A 20854-nucleotide genomic window follows, 5' to 3' on the forward strand; every position below is an offset into this window, starting at 1 on the left:
CTGAGCAAATACTACTATGTACACAGGAAGGTAGGGGAATGTTACAGTGGTGACTTATTGGCACTGGGGGGAGGGGTAATGCCACTTTGTTAGCGTATTATGCAACTGCACAGGAAGGATGGGTAATGCCACTTTGTTAGAGGATTATGCAACTGCACAGGAAGGACGGGTAATGTTGCAGCAATTACTTATTGACACTGGGGAGTAATGCCACTTGGTTAGAGGATCATGCCACATTACATGTCCACAGGTTGGTGCTAGACATTCTTTGTAAGAAAAAAAAAATCCAGCTAAAATAGTTAAATGCATTGTAACATGGTTGCTTTTGACCTAATTAAATGATAAGAAAAATCTAAAAAAAATTATAACGTTTTCAGAAAACAAAATCCTCGGCAAAGTGGCTAAAGGTCCTGAGTCAGAGAAAAAAATCTATAGAGGTATTTTAAGTTAACATTTCATTATTATTCACTGAACATGCCTTATCCTAATAGGGTACATTTCTCTGTTGTTAGATCTCAACACAGGCTTGCCTACCCTCCCGCATTTAGCGGGAGGCTCCCGGTTTTTCATTGAGCCTCCCGCTGCCCCGCAAACCCTGCCTGTCCTCCCGGTTTTCGGGGTGCGGGGCTTCCGCGGGAGAGGTCAGGATTACGGACATACTGCAGTGCACACTGTAAGCAGAGAGGCAGAGGAGGCTAATGTCACACTAGACCACGCCCCCCCCTAATGAATGCTGTCACGGACAGTCCCCCTGCTTTCTCCTACAATCACAGGGCCGGCCCTGGCCAGACGCGTATGATGATCGCTGCCCGCTGTGCACCCACGCTTGACCGGACACCCCCCTCCCCATTAGCAGGCACGGCCACGCTTAGGGCGCTGCTCTCGGAAGCCGAGCTGTGCAGCAGCATTATGCAGCCTGTATGCGCACAGCGCCTACCTTCCTGGCTGCTGGACCCAAGCCGCTCCTCCTCCTCTGCAGACAACGCTGTGGACCTGTGGCTGTGGTAACCTGAGCCACAGCTGCAGGAGAAATCATTCTGGTACTGTAAGTGTTGTGAGCCTCTGGGGCACTTTTAATTTAATCATCAACACACTAAAATGGGGGTTGTTTTTGTTCACAGTAGAGGGTGACATTAAGGAGGAAAACACAGCTCCCAGCACACACTGTATTTTGGTTAAACCCATCATTTGAAGGGAATCAGTACGAATACCCGGAGGTCAGGAGACCGATGACGGGAGCCCGACAGCCGGGATCCCGGCGAGCGCAGCGTGACCCCTCGTGGGCTCGCTGCACTCGCCACGATTCGGGCCCCACAGGGTTCTATTCCCCTCCGGGTGGTGGCGTGGACCACCACCCAAGAGGGGGAACCAGCTGGCGGTCGGGAATCCAACAACCTGTATTTCAGCTGGTGTTGGGATTCCGGTGTCGGTATCCTGACCGCAGGGATCCCGACAGGCGGTAAAGTGACTGCCTCCCATTTGAAGGGTCACTAGCTATTACAGTGTTTTTTTCTTTGCTCCCCTCAGACACTCTCTTTATCCCTCTACATCCCCCATACATCTCTCTCCCTGTCTTGCTCAATCTCCCCCACCTCTCACAATCTCTCCCCCACATCTTTCACTCTCCCTCACACATCTTTTCTCCACCATGTCTCTCTCATTTCCACTTCTCTTCCCACTGGTATGCACTAATGGGAAAATGTGGTAAAAACCCTGTTTTCTGGGTTTTTACTGCATTTCCATATGTTCTAAGCCCAGGCCTCAGTGCGGAGGGTAATGCTAGCTATTGTTGGCCTATGGGCTTTTTTCCACATCGATACTGAGAGGAATCCAATTGTGTGTGTGTGTTTTGTATATATATATATATATATATATATATATATATATATATGTCATTTGTACATATAGCTATATAAACATATATAAACACACGCCCCCTTTGTGCGGAGCATGACACGCCCCCTCATTCTGCCCGAACCTATAATCTCCCTGAAACTAGTTTTGAAAAGTAGGCAAGTATGTCTCAACATAAACTGCAATTCAGTCTGAGTATTCTTCTAAGTGCTTGCAGGTGTTGAATGATTTCGATAGGCATACACTCATATATTTGTGCCAAGGAACACTGCTCAGTTTTCCCTGGAAATTCTGGTATGTAAAAGTGTAAAGTAGTCCTGTCTCCACTCTGACTGCTTAAGTGCCTTGACTTTGAATTGTTAATTCATTACACCAATCTGCTGGTGCACATATCAAACAGGCGGCATCCCTTAGTGGAGAATATCTCTCAACTGTCTCCAAATAACGACAATCAAATCATGACTGACCCACCCAAATTGGGATTTGTTGTGAGATATGGTATTCTACTCCTCAACTTGTCCATTTAATTTACCCCCTTATTGAGCTTGCATGCCAACTCAATGGGCATTCACACATACAAGTGTGATAACCAGTATATAATGCAGAATTACAGTACTTTTAAGGCACTGATGACCAGCATCTAATGCAAAGTCAATTCTACAGAGCAAAGTCTGTTTTGGTTACATGTATGCAAAGCAGAACCTAGTTTGGTTGTAATTGCACTGAGTAGAATAGATACTAGTAATTGCAGACTGAAGTGCACTGAGTAGAATAGATACTGGTAATTGCAGACTGGAGTGCACTGAGTAGAATAGATACTGGTACTTGCAGACTGAAGTGCACTGAGTAGAATAGATACTGGTACTTGCAGACTGAAGTGCACTGAGTGGAATAGATACTGGTACTTGCAGACTGAAGTGCACTGAGTAGAATGGATACTGGTACTTGCAGACTGAAGTGCACTGAGTGGAATAGATACTGGTACTTGCAGACTGAAGTGCACTGAGTAGAATGGATACTGGTACTTGCAGACTGAAGTGCACTGGGTAGAATGAATACTAGCACTTGCAGACTGAAGTGCACTGAGTAGCATGAATACTAGTACTTGCAGACTGAAGTGCACTGAGTAGAATTTCTACTGCTTCTCGCAAACTGAAGTGCACTGAGTAGAATGATTACTGGTACTTGCAGACTGAAGTGCACTGAGTAAAATGAATACTGGCACTTGCAGACTGAAGTGCACTGAGTAAAATGAATACTGGCACTTGCAGACTGAAGTGCACTGAGTAGAATGAATTCTGGTACTTGCAGACAAGTGCATGGAGTAGAATAAATACTGGTACTTGCAGACTGAAGTGCACTGAGTAGAATGATTACTGGTACTTGCAGACTGAAGTGCACTGAGTAAAATGAATACTGGCACTTGCAGACTGAACCACTGAGTAAAATGAATACTGGCACTTGCAGACTGAAGTGCACTGAGTAGAATGAATTCTGGTACTTGCAGACAAGTGCATGGAGTAGAATAAATACTGGTACTTGCAGACTGAAGTGCACTGGGTAAGGTTAGGGTATAATGAATACTGGTACTTGCAGACTGCAGTGCACTGAGTAGAATGGATACTGGTAGATGCAGACTGAAGTACACTCAGTAGAATGGATACTGACACTTGCAGACTGAAGTGCACTGAGTAGAATAAATACTGGTACTTGCAGACTGCAGTGCACTGAGTAGAATAAGTGTTGGTACTTGCAGATTGAAGTGCACTGGGTAGAATGAATACTGGTACTTCCAGAATGAAGTGCACTGAGTAGAATGGATACTACCAGTGAATTATGAATGAATGAATAATACCATCCTTGCTGCCTTTTCAGGCTGCCCGCTCAACCACGTCAGACCAGCAGTGCCGGAAGTAATGCTGCAGCAAAGTGGGCTGTATTGGGGCGTGATGCTGTGGTCGCATAATTTATTTTATTATTCTATTTTTTTTTTAAAAGTATCTTTGATATTCTGTTAGGTGTAACAAAATACTTGCTCATTATAAAATAATACAGATTGAACTAATTTTAAACTAATACTAATGGAATAAAATGTCTGATTTTCACTGCTCGGACAGCGGATAAGGACCCTGTGTTAGAATAAATGTGTTAGAATAAATGGGGGGACGGGACACTTTATTGTCCCTAGTTCCCCTCTAGGTGATGCTGGAAACCCGCCATGTTAACAGCAGAGGCCGCCCAGGTGATGTAATCCACAGCTCTCATATGTAAGCCACAATCACATGCATTTGCTAATAGTGGCATCCATGGAATATTTCTGCTGGTTTCCGGGCATTCCCCCAGGTGATTAGACTTGGCATGGAGACAGCAACCACAGAGCGATGCTTCCCTCACTGCTAAACTTACTGTTTTACATGATTCCAGATCCATCACACAAACAGTTTACAGCAAACAGACATGAGGCCTTCATTTTGCCATAAGCAAAGATTTAATTAGCCTATATAAATCCTTACTGATATGTTCTACTCTCTGCCATAGCTAGGGTTGGTGTGCCCAGGGCAGATAAGTAAATTGCACCCCTTGAAACTGCTCTTTAGAATTCTTGTAGAATTCTAATATTGAGCCACAAAATAAACATACACCTTCAAAACACAAATTAGAGAAACGCTCAAATATGAGAGCAGGGCAAAACATCATTACTGTATGACAACGATCAGTACTTTTGTTGAGCAATGAACTAAATAGTGCAATATAAGGCTAACATGCTGAGACTTGTAGTTCCACATAAAAAAAAAACCCCGATGTAACTCTTACTCTATGCATACTAAGCACTGCTAATCAGAATACAATTATAATAAACTATGCAATCTAACATAATTGAGGTGCTTAACATCAATTTTGGCCAAAAATAAATGGCCCCACCAACTGCGAACAGGTGACCCTATCTGGTGGGTCCCTAACACTAAGAGTCAAGTCCAGCACAGGCCAACTGCCCCAATGCATCACACCAGTGTGAGGTAAGTCCTGCATAAATTTATATAATTTGTCAGCTTTAGGTATGAATTTGGGGCCTTACAGAGAGGGGGGCCCACCCCAGCCAATACCTCTAAAGCTGCACCAGTCTGTGAATCAACAAGCCTTATCTGCGCATCAGCTCTCTGTAAACCGTTCCTGTGGGTCCGCAACACTCCACCTATATGTAACGTCACAATGTATAACATCACATAGGGGTGGAGAAGAATTGGTTTGTTTTTTTTAGGAGGGAGGGGCCCTGTCTATTTTGTCAGTCCCGGGCCCCACAATTTCTGATGGCAGTCCTGCACGGGGCCACCTGGTTTATTGTGGCCTTGCTGCGTTGGGGCATCATATTGCAATACTTAATCTAGCCCTTTTTTTTTTAAACACCTATTTTTTTTCAACCTTTTAATATTCTAATTATTACTTCTCACCAGGGATGTCATAACAGGGGGGGGGCAAGGGGGCAGCACGCCCCCCTAAACATGTTAGAGGTGCCGATGTGCAGGAGGAGCAATGGATGGTCAGGTGAAAGACTGCACATTGCACCCTCCGTGCAGGGAGGGACAGAGCAGCAGTAATATGCTCCCAATGCAGCCAGCTGGCAGCACAGCTGCTGTGGTCAGGACCGGCGGAACCCGCTCAGCAGGGAGGCGTCAGCCTGGAGAGGCGCTCTCCCTGCTGTGCTACTGTGCAATGTTTCTGCCAGCTGCCACACTGATAGCGCAGCAGCGCCGGCAGCATGAAGAGCGGCTCCCCCTCTCTGCCACAGCCAGCGCTGTCCACACCATCTCTTCCTGTCTGCTGTCCGCGCACTGTCCACAGTAATCAGCAGCAGCAGCCCCTCTGCCTCACGCACAGTGCACACTAACGGTGAGCACCCATTACAGTATCACACCCGCTCCCCCGTGTCCTGAATTCACTAAGGAAGAGGAGGAAATAGGCCAGCTGGTGCGCTATCAGCCTTGCCCTGCGCCCCAGAGCCCAGCACGGCAACATATATACAGATATGGGGAGACTCCGCTACCTCAGGATGGTCAGCTGGGCCCCCTACACCTCCTGCCAGTGCCACTGCTTGCCATCAGTAAGGCTGGACACAGGTAGGCAGCCTTGTTACCTACCATATACTGTGATATACATGTATAGGAATTAAATAAACGGACATTAAATAGGCCTTAAATATATACATATATTTATATACAGTATATATATATGTATATATATATATATATAGCAAAGTGTTTAATAGACATTCTTATACATTTTAAGTTTTAAATACATGCATCCAGGGATTCCCTAGGGTGTGACTGGTGAGTCCCCCTTCCCCCCCCCCCCCCCCCCCCCCCCACTAGTAGCAGTAACCAGACATCGTTCGGCGGATTAATTTAGCAAAAGAAGACATATAAGCAAAAGCTGTGTGCATCTATGCTTTTGCTTATTTGAATACATCTTCTTTTGGTCACATGGTGGTCATTCCAAGTTGTTCGCTCGTTGCCAATTTTCGCTATGCTGCGATTTGTTGCTAAATGCGCATGGTATGCAGCGCGCATGCGCTTAGTTATTTAACTAAAAACTTAGCAGTTTTGCTGTTGATCCTGCGGCGCTTTTCAGTCGCACTGCTGATCGGTGAGTGATTGACAGGAAGTGGGCGTTTCTGGGTGGTAACTGAGCGTTTTCCGGGAGTGTGCTAAAAAACGCAGGCGTGTCAGGGGAAAATGCGGGAGTGTCTGGAGAAACGGGGGAGTGGCTGACCGAACGCAGGGCGTGTTTGTGACGTCAAACCAGGAACTAAACGGACTGAGGTGATCGCAGTCTAGGAGTAGGTCTGGAGCTACTCAGAAACTGCAAGAAAATATTTAGTAGCAGTTCTGCTAATCTTTTGTTTGCTATTCTGCTAAGCTAAAATACACTCCCAGAGGGCGGCGGAATAGCGTTTTCAATGCTGCTAAAAGCAGCCGGCGAGCGAACAACTCGGAATGAGGGCCCTAATCCGCTGAGTGACGCCTGGTTACTGTTACTAGTGGAGAGGGGAGGACTCACCAATCACACCCTAGGGAAACCCCTGGATGCGTGTACTATTTAATGCCTGCCTTGCATTTTGCATAGACGAGGACCGCACATTGCACGAGAAGGCCATGTGACCAAACGTCTGTGTCTGCTCACTCCCCACCCCGTGTGCATGTAGCTGTCAATCCCCCAACCCCCCTTGTTTTACCACTTTATCCCCAATTTATGTATCTGTCTTCATCTGTTCTTATTCATGTGTGCCTCTACCCCTTTACCCATGTGTGACTTTGGTCGTATCTATTGGCCGTTCATGGGCCAATGTTTTGGCCTTGCCCCCAAGATAAAATATGCCAGTCATCCTCTGCACCAAAGAGTGCTGAGCTTGGCCCGCTCCCCTACTCCTGCCTGCATGTATTTGCTGTCCGACAGCTCCCGCTCAGCGCCAAATCCCAGCCTGCAGCGACCGCCAGGGAGTCCATACTCAAAGGTGCTGAATGCAGGTGGGCTTCGGGGGAAGAATACAGTGTGGGGTTCTGTCTTGGCAAGATCCTGTGTGTACATGTGCCTGGGCCCCTCACCTCATTGCACACTCTCTTTCTCTCTCTCCAGCCCCTCCCCTTCCCCATGGGGGGCCCCACTCAAGTAGCACTGCTACTGTGGGCGCTACTGTGTAGTGTAACATATATAAGGGGTACAGCTGTGTAGCGTAATATGAATAAGGGATACTACTGTGTGTCGTAATGTGAATAAGGTAGACTATGTGGTGTAATGTGAGTAAGATTGTGATACTGTGTCATGAAATATGAAATGCGGGTACTATTGTGTGGCCACACCACTTTCTTGTGAGCCCACACACCCTTTTTTGCTGTGCGTGCCATAGGCACGCGCTGTTCCTTTTTAAGGTATGGGAGGGCGCAAATTTATAGTTTGCAGGAGGGCGGCAAACACCCTAGCACCGCCCTGGCTGCGGTCCCTCGGTCTTCCTCCCCTTTATTGCAGCTCCTCCACCCCTGGGCTCTGACTCCAGGCCTCCTTCTCCCCAGTGGCTCCACCTCCTTCCAGTGGCTCTACCTCCTCCCTGTGGCTCCGCCTTCAGGGGCACCAAAATGGAATTAAATCCCCCCCCCCCAACATAAAACATTCTGACACCCCTTCTTCTCACTAAAGTAACACTACTAACACAAAGCTTCTGCTTCTTATATATGTAACACTAAACTTTAACCTCTCACTGGTGCGATGCATTGGGCAGTTGGCCTATGCTGGCTTCGGGGGTCCTGTGCCCCGGACTTGAACCTCAGTGTTATGAACCAACCAGAACCAGATAAGGTGACCTGGACTCGGTTGTGGGCCCATATATTTTTGTCAAAATTATGTTAGGTGCCTCAATTTTGCTCTATGTTAGATTGCAGATCTTATTATACACTGCTCAAAAAAATAAAGGGAACACTAAAATAACACATCCTAGATCTGAATGAATGAAATATTCTTATTAAATACTTTGTTCTTTACATAGTTGAATGTACTGACAACAAAATCACACAAAAATGATCAATGGAAATCAAATTTATTAACCCATGGAGGTCTGGATTTGGAGTCACCCTCAAAAGTAAAGTGGAAAAAGACACTACAGGCTGATCCAACTTTGATGTAATGTCCTTAAAACAAGTCAAAATGAGGCTCAGTAGTGTGTGTGGCCTCCACGTGCCTGTATGACCTCCCTACAATGCCTGGTCATGCTCCTGGTGAGGTGCGGATGGTCTCCTGAGGGATCTCCTCCCAGACCTGGACTAAAGCATCCACCAACTCCTGGACAGTCTGTGGTGCAAAGTAGCGTTGGTGGATGGAGCGAGACATGATGTACCAGAAGTGCTCAATTGGATTCAGGTCTGGGGAACGGGCGGGACAGTCCATAGCATCAATGCCTTCATCTTGCAGGAACTGCTGACACACTCCAGCCACATGAGGTCTAGTATTGTCTTGCATTAGGAGGAACCCAGGGCCAACCACACCAGCATATGGTCTCACATGGGGTCTGAGGATCTCATCTCGTTACCTAATGGCAGTCAGGGTACCTCTGGCGAACACATGGAGGGCTGTGCGGCCCCCCAAAGAAATGCCACCCCAGACCATTACTGACCCACTGCCAAATGGTCATGCTGGAGGATGTTGCAGGCAGCAGAACGTTCTCCTTGGCGTCTCCAGACTCTGTCACGTCTGTCACATGTGCTCAGTGAGAACCTGCTTTCATTTGTGAAGAGCACAGGGCGCCAGTGGTGAATTTGCCAATCTTGGTGTTCTCTGGCAAATGCCAAACGTCCTGCACGGTGTTGGGCTGTTAGCACAACCCCCACCTGTGGACGTCGGGCCCTCATACCACCCTCATGGAGTCTGTTTCTGATCGTTTGAGTAGACACATGCACATTTGTGGCTTGCTGGAGGTCATTTTGCAGGGCTCTGGCAGTGCTCCTCCAGTTCCTCCTTGCACAAAGGCAGAGGTAGCGGTCCTGCTGCTGGGTTGTTGCCCTCCTACGGCCTCCTCCACATCTCCTGATGTACTGGCCTGTCTCCTGGTAACGCCTCCATGCTCTGAACACTACGCTGACAGACACAGCAAACCTTCTTGCCACAGCTCGCATGGATGTGCCATCCTGGATGAGCTGCACTACCTGAGCCACTTGTGTGGGTTGTAGGGAGGTCATACAGGCACGTGGAGGCCACACACACTACTGAGCCTCATTTTGACTTGTTTTAAGGACATTACATCAAAGTTGGATCAGCATGTAGTGTGTTTTTCCACTTTAATTTTGAGGGTGACTCCAAATCCAGACCACCATGGGTTAATAAATTTGATTTCCATTGATAATTTTTGTGTGATTTTGTTGTCAGCACATTCAACTATGTAAAGAACAAAGTATTTAATAAGAATATTTCATTCATTCAGATCTAGGATGTGTTATTTTAGTGTTCCCTTTATTTTTTTGAGCAGTTGTAATTACTCAGTGCTTAGTACTACAGAGTGTGCATCTGGGTTTTATGTGTAAATAGTGCAATATTAAACTTTAATTTATCCCTCATTCCCAAACTACAGCACCTCCCAAAAAACAACAACTTTCAGTTCTTCTGGAACCTTCATCCCTCCATCTAATCTCTGCCTCAGCTTTATTTCCATTCTTCTTTTTGCTGACATATGATAATTATCTTTTTCATTCTGTTTATATTGTAATATTTAAATGTGTGCAAATATCACAGTTCTCTTCATCACAAGGGCAATTAAATAATAGGATTTTAATACCTACCGGTAAATCCTTTTCTCCTAGTCCGTAGAGGATGCTGGGGACTCCAAAAGGACCATGGGTTATAGACGGGATCCGCAGGAGACATGGGCACACTATAAGACTTTGAATGGGTGTGAACTGGCTCCTCCCTCTATGCCCCTCCTCCAGACCTCAGTTATAGGAACTGTGCCCAGGGAGACGGACATTTTGAGGAAAAGGATTTTTGTTAAACTAAGGGCGAGATACATACCAGCTCACACCACAACACACCGTACAACTGGCTTACCAGGAATACCAGATAACAGTATGAACTAAAGACAGCAACAAGCTGAATATAACCGATACACAACCTTCGTGTAACCGAAAACAACAACTATCAATACAACTGCAAGTAACAGTCCGCACTGGGATGGGCGCCCAGCATCCTCTACGGACTAGGAGAAAAGGATTTACCGGTAGGTATTAAAATCCTATTTTCTCTTACGTCCTAGAGGATGCTGGGGACTCCAAAAGGACCATGGGGTCTATACCAAAGCTTCAGACCGGGCGGGAGAGTGCAGACGACTCTGCAGCTCCGATTGAGCAAACATGAGGTCCTCATCAGCCAGGGTATCAAACTTGTAGAACTTAGCAAAAGTGTTTGAACCCGACCACGTAGCGGCTCGTCAAAGTTGAAGTGCCGAGACCCCTCGGGCAGCCGCCTTCCTGGTAGAATGGGCCTTCACTGACTACGGCAACGGCAATCCAGCCGTAGAATGAGCATGCTGAATCGTATTACAAATCAAGCGTGCAATAGTCTGCTTGGAAACAGGATTTCCAATCTTGTTGGAAGCATATAGGACAAACAGAGCCTCTGTTTTCCTAACACGAGCCGTTCTGGTGACATACATTTTCAAAGCTCTTACGACATCGAGAGATTTGGCACCGCCACGGCATCCGTAGCCACAGGCACCACAATAGGTTGATTTATGTGAAACGAAGAAACCACCTTCGGCAGAAATTGTTGACGAGTCCTCAATTCCGCTCTATCCACATGGAAAATCAAATATGGGCTCTTGTGAGACAAAGCCGCCAATTCCGACACCCGTCTGGCGGATGCCAAGGCCAAAAGCATGACCACTTTCCAAGTGAGAAATTTCAACTCAACCTTTCGCAAAGATTCAAACCAGTGAGACATAAGAAATTGTAACACCACGTCCAGATCCCACGGTGCAACGGGTGGCACAAACGGAGGATGGATATGCAGCACTCCCTTCACAAAAGTTGGAACCTCTGGAAGGGTGGACAATTCTTTTTGAAAGAAAATAGATAAGGCCGAAATCTGCACTTTAATGGAACCCAATTTCAGGCCTGCATCCACGCCTGCCTGCAAAAAATGTAGGAAACGACCCAGCTGAAACTCCTCTGTAGGAGCTTTCTTGGCTTCACACCACGACACATATTTTCTCCAAATACGGTGATAATGCTTCGCCGTGACCTCCTTTCTAGCCTTAAGGAGAGTGGGGATGACTTCCCCGGGAATACCCTTTCGAGCTAGGATTTGGCGTTCAACCTCCACGCCGTCAAACGCAGCCGCTGTAAGTCTTGAAATACGCATGGCCCCTGCAGTAACAGATCCTCTCTGAGAGTAAGCTGCCAAGGATCTTCTATGAGCAATTCCTGAAGATCCGGATACCAGGCCCTCCGTGGCCAATCTGGAACGACGAGTACTGCTGGAACCCTTGTTCCCTCCACTTCCTCTCATTCCCTCCACTTCCTCTCATTCCAAAAGTATGCAATTTTGAGTGCTTCAGCTGCTAGCTGGCTTATAAATATTTGCCAGTAGAATTGTTACAATGTACTGAGCTGAGTATGCTTGTAATTTGTTACTGTTTCCTAGTACTCATATGTTGCCAGTTGTGCTTGTTACAATGTATCACGTGTCACTGGAGCCTGAGACTCACTGATTGTTATTCATCTGTAACTCTTCTGTGATACAAACATTGTAATATTCACATATATTTCAATAGCTGGTATTATTCTAGTGTGCAGTAACACATAAAGCACATTACAGCTATCAGTAGTGATATTTTATTATATCGTATTGTATGTGTTCCATCCAAAATTATTATGGCATACACAGTACACTCATTTACTGTTGGTAATTAACCTAGAGTCCAGACAGGCTCTGCTGGGTAGATATTATATAAAATCCAGTCAGGCTCTGTTGGATCAGTCTAATACCCATAGGCTCATATGAGTGTTCTTTCCCCTGTATTAGTGGGTATATGTGTAATACCCCAAGGTTTATATATGTTTAATGGTAAAAGTTATAAATTCATATAGCATATGGTAAGGAAAACTAAAATAACAAATGTTTATGAATGTAGATCGCTCACAGAGGGAAATATAAAATACTCTTGAGCTACATGTTCTTCCCCAGGGCAGGGGATATGGAAGGAACAACTGTATTAAAAATGCAGGGGATAGCGATTCCCAGCACGGCAGACCAGTAAACTGAGCCACAGACAGAGAAGCTCGGGTTGAGCAGTGTCCCTGGATAGGGGAGGAATGCCCAGCATCGCGAGGAGAAGGTGCACGCATGGACCGCTCGTGGGCATGGGGCGGTTGGAGCCCGTGGCGACGGCTGGCGATATAAAAGAGAGAGAGCTGCGCAGTTGGCGTGTGGTGACTGACCGGAGCCTGAGACGGACGGAGACGCGGCGGTGACAGCGGCGGCTGTGAGCTCTTGATCTCCACAACAGTGGCAGGGAGCTCCGGATTTCCACAGAGACGCTAATTAGGAGGCGGGGGGGGGGGGGAAAGTCGGATTGGCTGTCCCAGCCGGAGGTGTGACCAGCCTGCCCCAAGGGGTAGCTCCATCACAAGGGTGCCACCCGATCACCAAATTAGGTGAGGGGAAGAACGGACCGCCTCTGATTTACATTAACCAAGAGGTGAACAGACCTGTACAGTTAGAGCTGCTGGAAATAAGGTATGGACACAGATTTATGCTAACTCTACACCACAAAGCCGTCAGAACAGACACACAGCTGACACAGGCAGACTTGTAGAAGTGGCAGTCTAAAGTGACACCTAGGATTTACAAGTTATAGTGAGACTCTAGGTTTATTGCCAGCCTGAGACCGGTTATAACTGTGTACAACAGCAATCAGCATATATTAAAGACTGTGTACATTTAACCGAACTGCTCCGTCCCCGGCTACTAGTAACGAAGAGTACATGGAAATGCAGCACTTCAGTTAAGCGGCTAGCGGAAAGTTACTCTAGCTCAGCCAGCTATTCCCCAGATAACGGAATGCACTTATTGTCTGTCACCCTCACCGCACAGAATCGTGAATAGAGAAGGTACACCTGTTAATTAACCGAAATCCAGACCCACTGTCACCACAGGGCCTCACCTAGTACAGTATATTTGAGTACAGCTGGATATTACACCATATGACAGGATAGAGAGGACTTCGCCAGTGTTCAGATGGTTTAATACTCCATAGGAAGTTACAGACCGGAGCATACCCAGTTAAAGTAATCCACGGTCCCGTCAGTATATTACAGGGAGTTCAGTGATCAGGACAGGAAGATACTTAAAATTGCGCTAACAAACCCGGGTTTGCACCATTCAAGTATTTAACATTGCAGCGCCATCTCCTATAATTAAAGTACCGCTTAAGTTCAGGGATCCAGCTTATAACCTATAACTTCAATCTCCTAATTCTGGAACTAAAACGCTAACTAGGTTGCAAGGGACCACCTCTTAGGTGAACTAGACTACTGTTCCTGTTATCACCAAAGTAGACTCTATATCGTAAATGTTTCCTTTATTGTTTTGTCCAATATTGTATGTAGTAATTTTATGAGATGATATGCGCATATATTACTAAATAGAACTATTCACTAAGTCTTATTTATATGTTGAAATGTAGCCTAGGGAAACCGTATCTTTCTCCTAACTGAACTCTAGGTACTCTTTTCTTGAAAAAGAGATCATCTACCCGGAGCAGTAAAATAAACATTTCGCTAAATACGGAGATTCCCTTCATAACTACTGATAAGTGATTGGATTTGTGTCTAGAATTGTCTTTGCAATCTGGCTTAAGTGCCTTTTCTGACTTAAATAAATTCTTAAACTTTGATTTACCATAACTACAAATGCATGGAATTTATTAAGGATACAATCCAACCAAACACCTATTCGAGTATTACATATATAACACCAATGATCTCTCCACTATCCGCTGATACTATCAACATGTGTGCCTTCCAAACCATTCACAATATTGTAAAGCTCAGTCTCTCTCATAGGTGGAATCAGCTATTAACAATCATATATATTCTTTTACATTCATATATTTAGTACACACACACACGTGGACACGCTGTGCCCAAGACGCGTGTTTCACTGCGCTAAAGCAGCTTCGTCAGGGAGCAAGTTCACGAGCGTCTCCCGAAGACGAATATAAAACAGCATAGGCATGCGCAGCACATTTTATTAGGGGGTGCACCGATGGAGGGGCGTGTCTAGCACCATCTATTGACGTCAACGCAATATAAAATATCCACCCTTGTACCAATCCTAATTAAGCAGATACATTGTCAGATGTTGTGGTGTGCACCAAACAAACACCCCTGATGGCACTAACTGCAATTACAGTGCTCTTCCTCAGCCTAGTCTGGCTCCCCCTCTCTTTCCCCTGCAAGCTTCAGCAGCTTACTTACAAGTCAGTCACTCACTGACACTGACAGTCGCAGACTAGTACTACTGCTGCTGGAAAAACGAGTGATGTGTCAATGCTGCTGCCGACCGCCGGTCAGTATTGAATTTGTCTTCCTAAGAGGAACCCTGGCTGCATGCTGCTCCTCATCAGTGGCTGGCGTTGGCATAGCATAGAAGGAGAGAGGTGAGCGTGTGGCGGGTATGACAGGTGGGCGTGCGAGCAGCATGATGTAATCACATCACATCACGCTGTTTTTGTACATGGAGGTGGAGCCGGGAGTTTGAAAGCCGGTGGCAGTGGCACCCTTGATTAACCCAGGTGTCTGGTCAGTAATGCAGTCCTGACAGGGTGCAGCGCAGAGGGGACAGTAATCAGCCTGCTCGGCTATCGCTGCATCAGGCATGTGAGATCAGGGTGCCAGACATTAGGGGGTGCCTGTGCGCACCAGGAACCCCCCCTGCGCACACCTATGTAAAACAGATCTGTGTCATCCAATCAGCAGCCTGTTTGCAGTCACATGGGTCCGCGAGCCTATCGTTGCTTCATCGGTACCTAGTGCGTCACCGATGACCACGAACCAATGGGGTTTGGTTTTTGGGCCCACGTGACGCCGCTGCCCAATCGCGGCTTCATTGTACCAGTCAGGAAGTGTCCTGTACGGTACCTTCAGGGAAGGGGATTGTATTGTCGCTATGCCTCTGTCTCTGTATACATCAATAAGGCTATTTGGTAATCGGAATCATACTCCAGTATAACATTAGCTGTTTATGATTTCATGAGTCTTTGCCACCTTGTTGATTATTATTACACATCAGTAGTCGTATCATATACATCTCAATACTTGCATTACTATCTCCCACCCAATGAAAGTCTAAATGCATACATGTTCCTGGGTTCCCTCCTTCTTTTGAGGCTCCCTCCTGCATACAATGTAAATCATATTTCTATTCTGGCGATATACAGGAGTAATATAATATATTTATTGTATTCAGATAATGCTATAATCACCAACATATAGCTTATCAATATGAATATCATTTATATGAACAATATTAATGCTAAGAGATGTATAAATATGTATAGATGGTATTCTATTAAGATTACTGAGTACAGTATGCCAGTATATTCTGATTACTGATAAATTACATATCATACCATTCGGCATCTAATTACACTTATCTCCTGTATGAAAATATAAATATATATCCGATGGGCAGTTCTATATATTTTATGAGCCAGCTGGTATTACATTATAAGAGATAGATATGGTTTCTAAGTTTACTCCAGTCTTTGATGGGTTAAATGTCATATGTTCCAGCGTCTAGTGGTATATAAGCAGGTAAGTCTCTGTAGAATAAATGTGCTTCATACATAGGTAAATAAATGTTTGTTAAGTATTAAAGCTAATGATCAAGTATATTATCATAATAATCTTTGTTTTAGTAAACATTATGTCACTAATTGAGACTTGTATTGTCAATAAATATATAAACTAACAGTGACAAAAAATGTGTATCTACATCCATAATTCATCGACATATAGTGACTATTATTACAGATAGTGAGAAAGGGACTAATGTACATCCATTGAGAAAGAATAACGAGATAATGACCATCCCCAGCAAGGCGATGGAAGTGTGACTCCCCTGAAGTGAATGTGTGTCTAAATACTGAGTGTAGAAAAAAAAAAAAGGGGGGGGGGGGGTGTTGTCAATAAAGTTTTGTTAAAGGTGAGAGTGAAAGCATGTCAGTACAGCACACACAACAAAGAGAAATAACGTGAAAAAACAAAGTGCAATTTAGGACAATAAAACATTATTGACTGTAAGTGGATTTTTCGTGAATATTGTATAAGTAATACTGAACACAGGAAAGAGTGATTGTACATGAATGCATATTGTAGAAAATACTCAAGTCTCATATAGTAGGACTCCCTCCATTCTGCCATCTTATGACTGGAAAACATTTGACATGAGCTATCTTAATTCAGAAATGAAGTATAACTGTTGGACTCATTCATACCCATTGGGTATATACTATTCAGTAGAAAAATCATCTTTGTTTCGAACTTTAATAGCTCTTGATCAAGATCCCCTCCTCTGATGCCCAATTGTATATGTCTGATCCCAAAGGCTTTAAGTCCTATTGGGTCTCCATTGTAATGATTTAGCAAGACACTTTTTCTCTACTGCCCAGGAATCGTCGTCTGACGCTGCACCGAGGAGCCTGAGCCAGCAGAGATGGTAAGTATAATTCTTTCTTTCTTTCTTTCTTTCTTTCTTTCTTTCTTTCTTTCTTTCTTTCTTTTTCTTTCCTACAAAAAAGGGGGACAGTGTGCCGCAATGTGTAAAAATGGGGAATCTGCCTGCCACAATGTGTAAAAATGGGGAATCTGCCTGCCACAATGTGTAAAAATGGGGAATCTGCCTGCCACAATGTGTAAAAGTGGGGAATCTGCCTGCCGCAATGTGTAAAAATAGGGAATCTGCCGCAATGTGTAAAAATGGGGAATCTGCCTGCCGCAATGTGTAAAAGTGGGGAATCTGCCTGCCGCAATGTGTAAAAATGGGGAATCTGCTTGCCGCAATGTGTAAAAAGGGGAATCTGCCTGCCGTAATGTGTAACAAGGGCACGCTGTATCCGTAATGTGTAAAAAGGGGGAATCTGCCTGCCGTAATGTGTAACAAGGGCACGCTGTCTGCCGTAATGTGTAACAAGGGCACGCTGTCTGCCATTATGTGTAAAAAGGGCACGCTGTCTGCCGTTATGTGTAAAAAGGGGACGCTGTCTGCCGTTATGTTTAACAAGGGCACGCTGTCTGCCGTTATGTGTAAAAAGTGTACGCTGTCTGTCGCTATGTTTAACAAGGGCACGCTGTCTGCCGTTATGTTTAACAAGGGCACGCTGTCTGCCGTTATGTGTAAAAAGTGTACACTGTCTGCCGCAATGTGTAACAAGGGCACGCTGTCTGCCGTTATGTGTAAAAAGTGTACGCTGTCTGCCGCTATGTGTAACAAGGGCACGCTGTCTTCCGTTATGTGTAAAAAGTGTACGCTGTCTGCCGCTATGTGTAACAAGGGCACGCTGTCTGCCGTTATGTGTAAAAAGTGTACGCTGTCTGTCGCTATGTTTAACAAGGGCACGCTGTCTGCCGTTATGTTTAACAAGGGCACGCTGTCTGCCGTTATGTGTAAAAAGTGTACACTGTCTGCCGCAATGTGTAACAAGGGCACGCTGTCTGCCGTTATGTGTAAAAAGTGTACGCTGTCTGCCGCTATGTGTAACAAGGGCACGCTGTCTGCAGTTATGTGTAAAAAGGGGACGCTGTCTGCCGTTATGTGTAAAAGTGCACGCTGTCTGCCGTTATGTGTAAAAAGAGGAATCTGTCCGCCGTAAGGTGTAAAAGGGTCTCTACCTGGTGTAGTGGTGCTACTGTGTGGCGTAATTTGAAGAATGGAGACTACTGTGCACCGTTTTATGAATTGGTATTATTTTGTGGCCACACCCCTTCCCCACGAAGCCACGCCACTATGTATTTTTGCGCGCGCCTACGGCGCGCACTGCCCCTGTTTTGCATGCAGGGGTGGGTCTCCGATGCCGTTTCTTGCACACAGTGCTAAAATGTCTAGTTACGGCACTGTTGCTAGGTATCCATTTCTCTGGCCCTGAGCAGGTCCTCCTCACCAGATCCTCTCCAGGGGTGAGGGGGTGGACTTGGATGGGATGTGTGTGTGTGTGTGTGTGTGGGGGGGGCGCAAAGCATTTTGTCGCACCTGGGCCCACCGCTCGCTAGTTCCGCCACTGCCACTAATACAGGGGAAAGAACACTCATATGAGCCTATGGGTATTAGACTGATCCAACAGAGCCTGACTGGATTTTATATAATATCTACCCAGCAGAGCCTGTCTGGACTCTAGGTTAATTACCAACAGTAAATGAGTGTACTGTGTATGCCATAATAATTTTGGATGGAACACATACAATACGATATAATAAAATATCACTACTGATAGCTGTAATGTGCTTTATGTGTTACTGCACACTAGAATAATACCAGCTATTGAAATATATGTGAATATTACAATGTTTGTATCACAGAAGAGTTACAGATGAATAACAATCAGTGAGACGGGAGCAGTCTCAGGCTCCAGTGACACGTGATACACTGTAACAAGCACAACTTGCAACATATGAGTACTAGGAAACAGTAACAAATTACAAGCATACTCAGCTCAGTACATTGTAACAATTCTACTGGCAACATTTATAAGCCAGCTAGCAGCTGAAGCACTCAAAATTGCATAAGCTATCAGTAAGATAGTGTAGCCAAATATACATGCTATAATAAAGTCAGTATCTGATCTGTACGTAATGCTCTAATCCATTTACTATAATCTCATTATTAGACTAATTAAATTCATCTCTCTATACACGATTGTGCTATATTTAATACGCAGAGATCTTATTGTTCAGTCATAAAATTCAAATTAAACTCTCTTCATCTACATTAGTGGAAGGGCATATGGTGCCATCAAATGAATGATTCTATCTATATTACTAACCACTGAATCTATATTTTTACTACCATACATATATAAAATAGGATTATTATATCCTTATATGGTAGTTTAATCACACTGTAAGACAAATAAGGATCATCTCCTTTAACAGTGTGAGTAACGTAAATTATGTTTTGGTATGTGTAAAATCACTCTTTAGTAAAATTGATTTGAATTATCTGCACTAGAAAGAAACCGTGCTGATAAATAGCCTGCTTTCTAATAAAACTGGGGCTGGTATACCCCTAACGAAAGCTATATATATTTTTGACATCTCCAGCCTGACTAAATATTGGCTAAATACCGATACAAATGTGGACGGTGGGATTCGAATAACAGAAATTGCTATATTTCATAAAAACAACTTTACCCATCAGCTTTAATCGAGGAAACATCACTCTGATTTAGGATTATAATCTCTATCTACTACTATATAAAAATAGGACTATTATATCCTTATATAGTAGTATAATCACACTGTAAGACAAATAAGGATTATTTCCTTTAACAGTGTGAGTAATGTAAGTGATGTCCTGATATATGCAAATTTACTTTCTAGTGAAATTAAACATATTTTAAAAGAGATTCAGTGGGGGATAGACCATTTGAGACAAAATAATAAACCAAAATCATTTATACTGGCAAGACTTATGCCCACACAGCTATCTGATAGGATCTTATATTCAAACACACACGTGGACACACTTTTTAAATTTCATCTCTTTAATACACATATGTCAGTTTGTCATTTTTTAACTCTATGTTTCACTGTAGTCTGGATCAATCATTCATAATACAATTTTCATTTAATGAATATCGAATAAAGGTTATATTTTAATAAAAACCCTAGTTAGTGCGTCAACATTACAGATTCTTCTGTTTCTTTTCTTCTCCAAATCTGAATGTATGCATACTGTAGTTGACAGCACCCACTAAAGACATAGGACATTACCTAATAATTGGAAAAGAGGGGTCTTACTCAATGGACATGTAGTGATGAATTCCACACATCCATAATAATTTTGATACTATACTGAGTGTGCAGATACCAAGCTTGTGAGTTGTCGGAATCAACTGAGACTTTGGCAAATTTAGAATCCAACCATGATGTTGCAGAACCGTCAGGGAGAGTTCCACATTTCTTAGCAACTGCTCCTTTGATCTCGCCTTTATCAGGAGATCGTCCAAGTACTGGATAATTGTGACACCCTGCTTGCGCAGGAGTACCATCATTTCCGCCATCAATTTGGTGAAGACCCTCGAGGCCGTGGAAAGACCAAAAGGCAACGTCTGAAATTGGTAATGACAATCCTGCACTGCAAATCTGAGGAAAGCTTGATGTGGAGGATATATTGGGACATGTAAGTAGGCATCTTTTATGTCGACTGACACCATAAAATCCCCCCCTTCTAGACTGGAGATCACTGC

General features: G+C 44.5%; 1 long non-coding RNA gene across 1 annotated transcript in view; it reads left to right on the top strand.

The window, feature by feature from the left end:
- Window positions 1-743: 743 nt before the first annotated feature.
- LOC134968968 (uncharacterized) overlaps window positions 744-20854 on the top strand; it is a 41031-nt gene continuing 20920 nt past the window's right edge. Inside the window, exon 1 of the long non-coding RNA XR_010189359.1 lies at window positions 744-1045. This is a non-coding gene — a long non-coding RNA (uncharacterized LOC134968968). The remainder of the gene's footprint in view (window positions 1046-20854) is intronic.

The sequence above is a fragment of the Pseudophryne corroboree genome, chromosome 11 (genome assembly GCF_028390025.1).
Source record: "Pseudophryne corroboree isolate aPseCor3 chromosome 11, aPseCor3.hap2, whole genome shotgun sequence".
NCBI lineage: Eukaryota > Metazoa > Chordata > Amphibia > Anura > Myobatrachidae > Pseudophryne > Pseudophryne corroboree.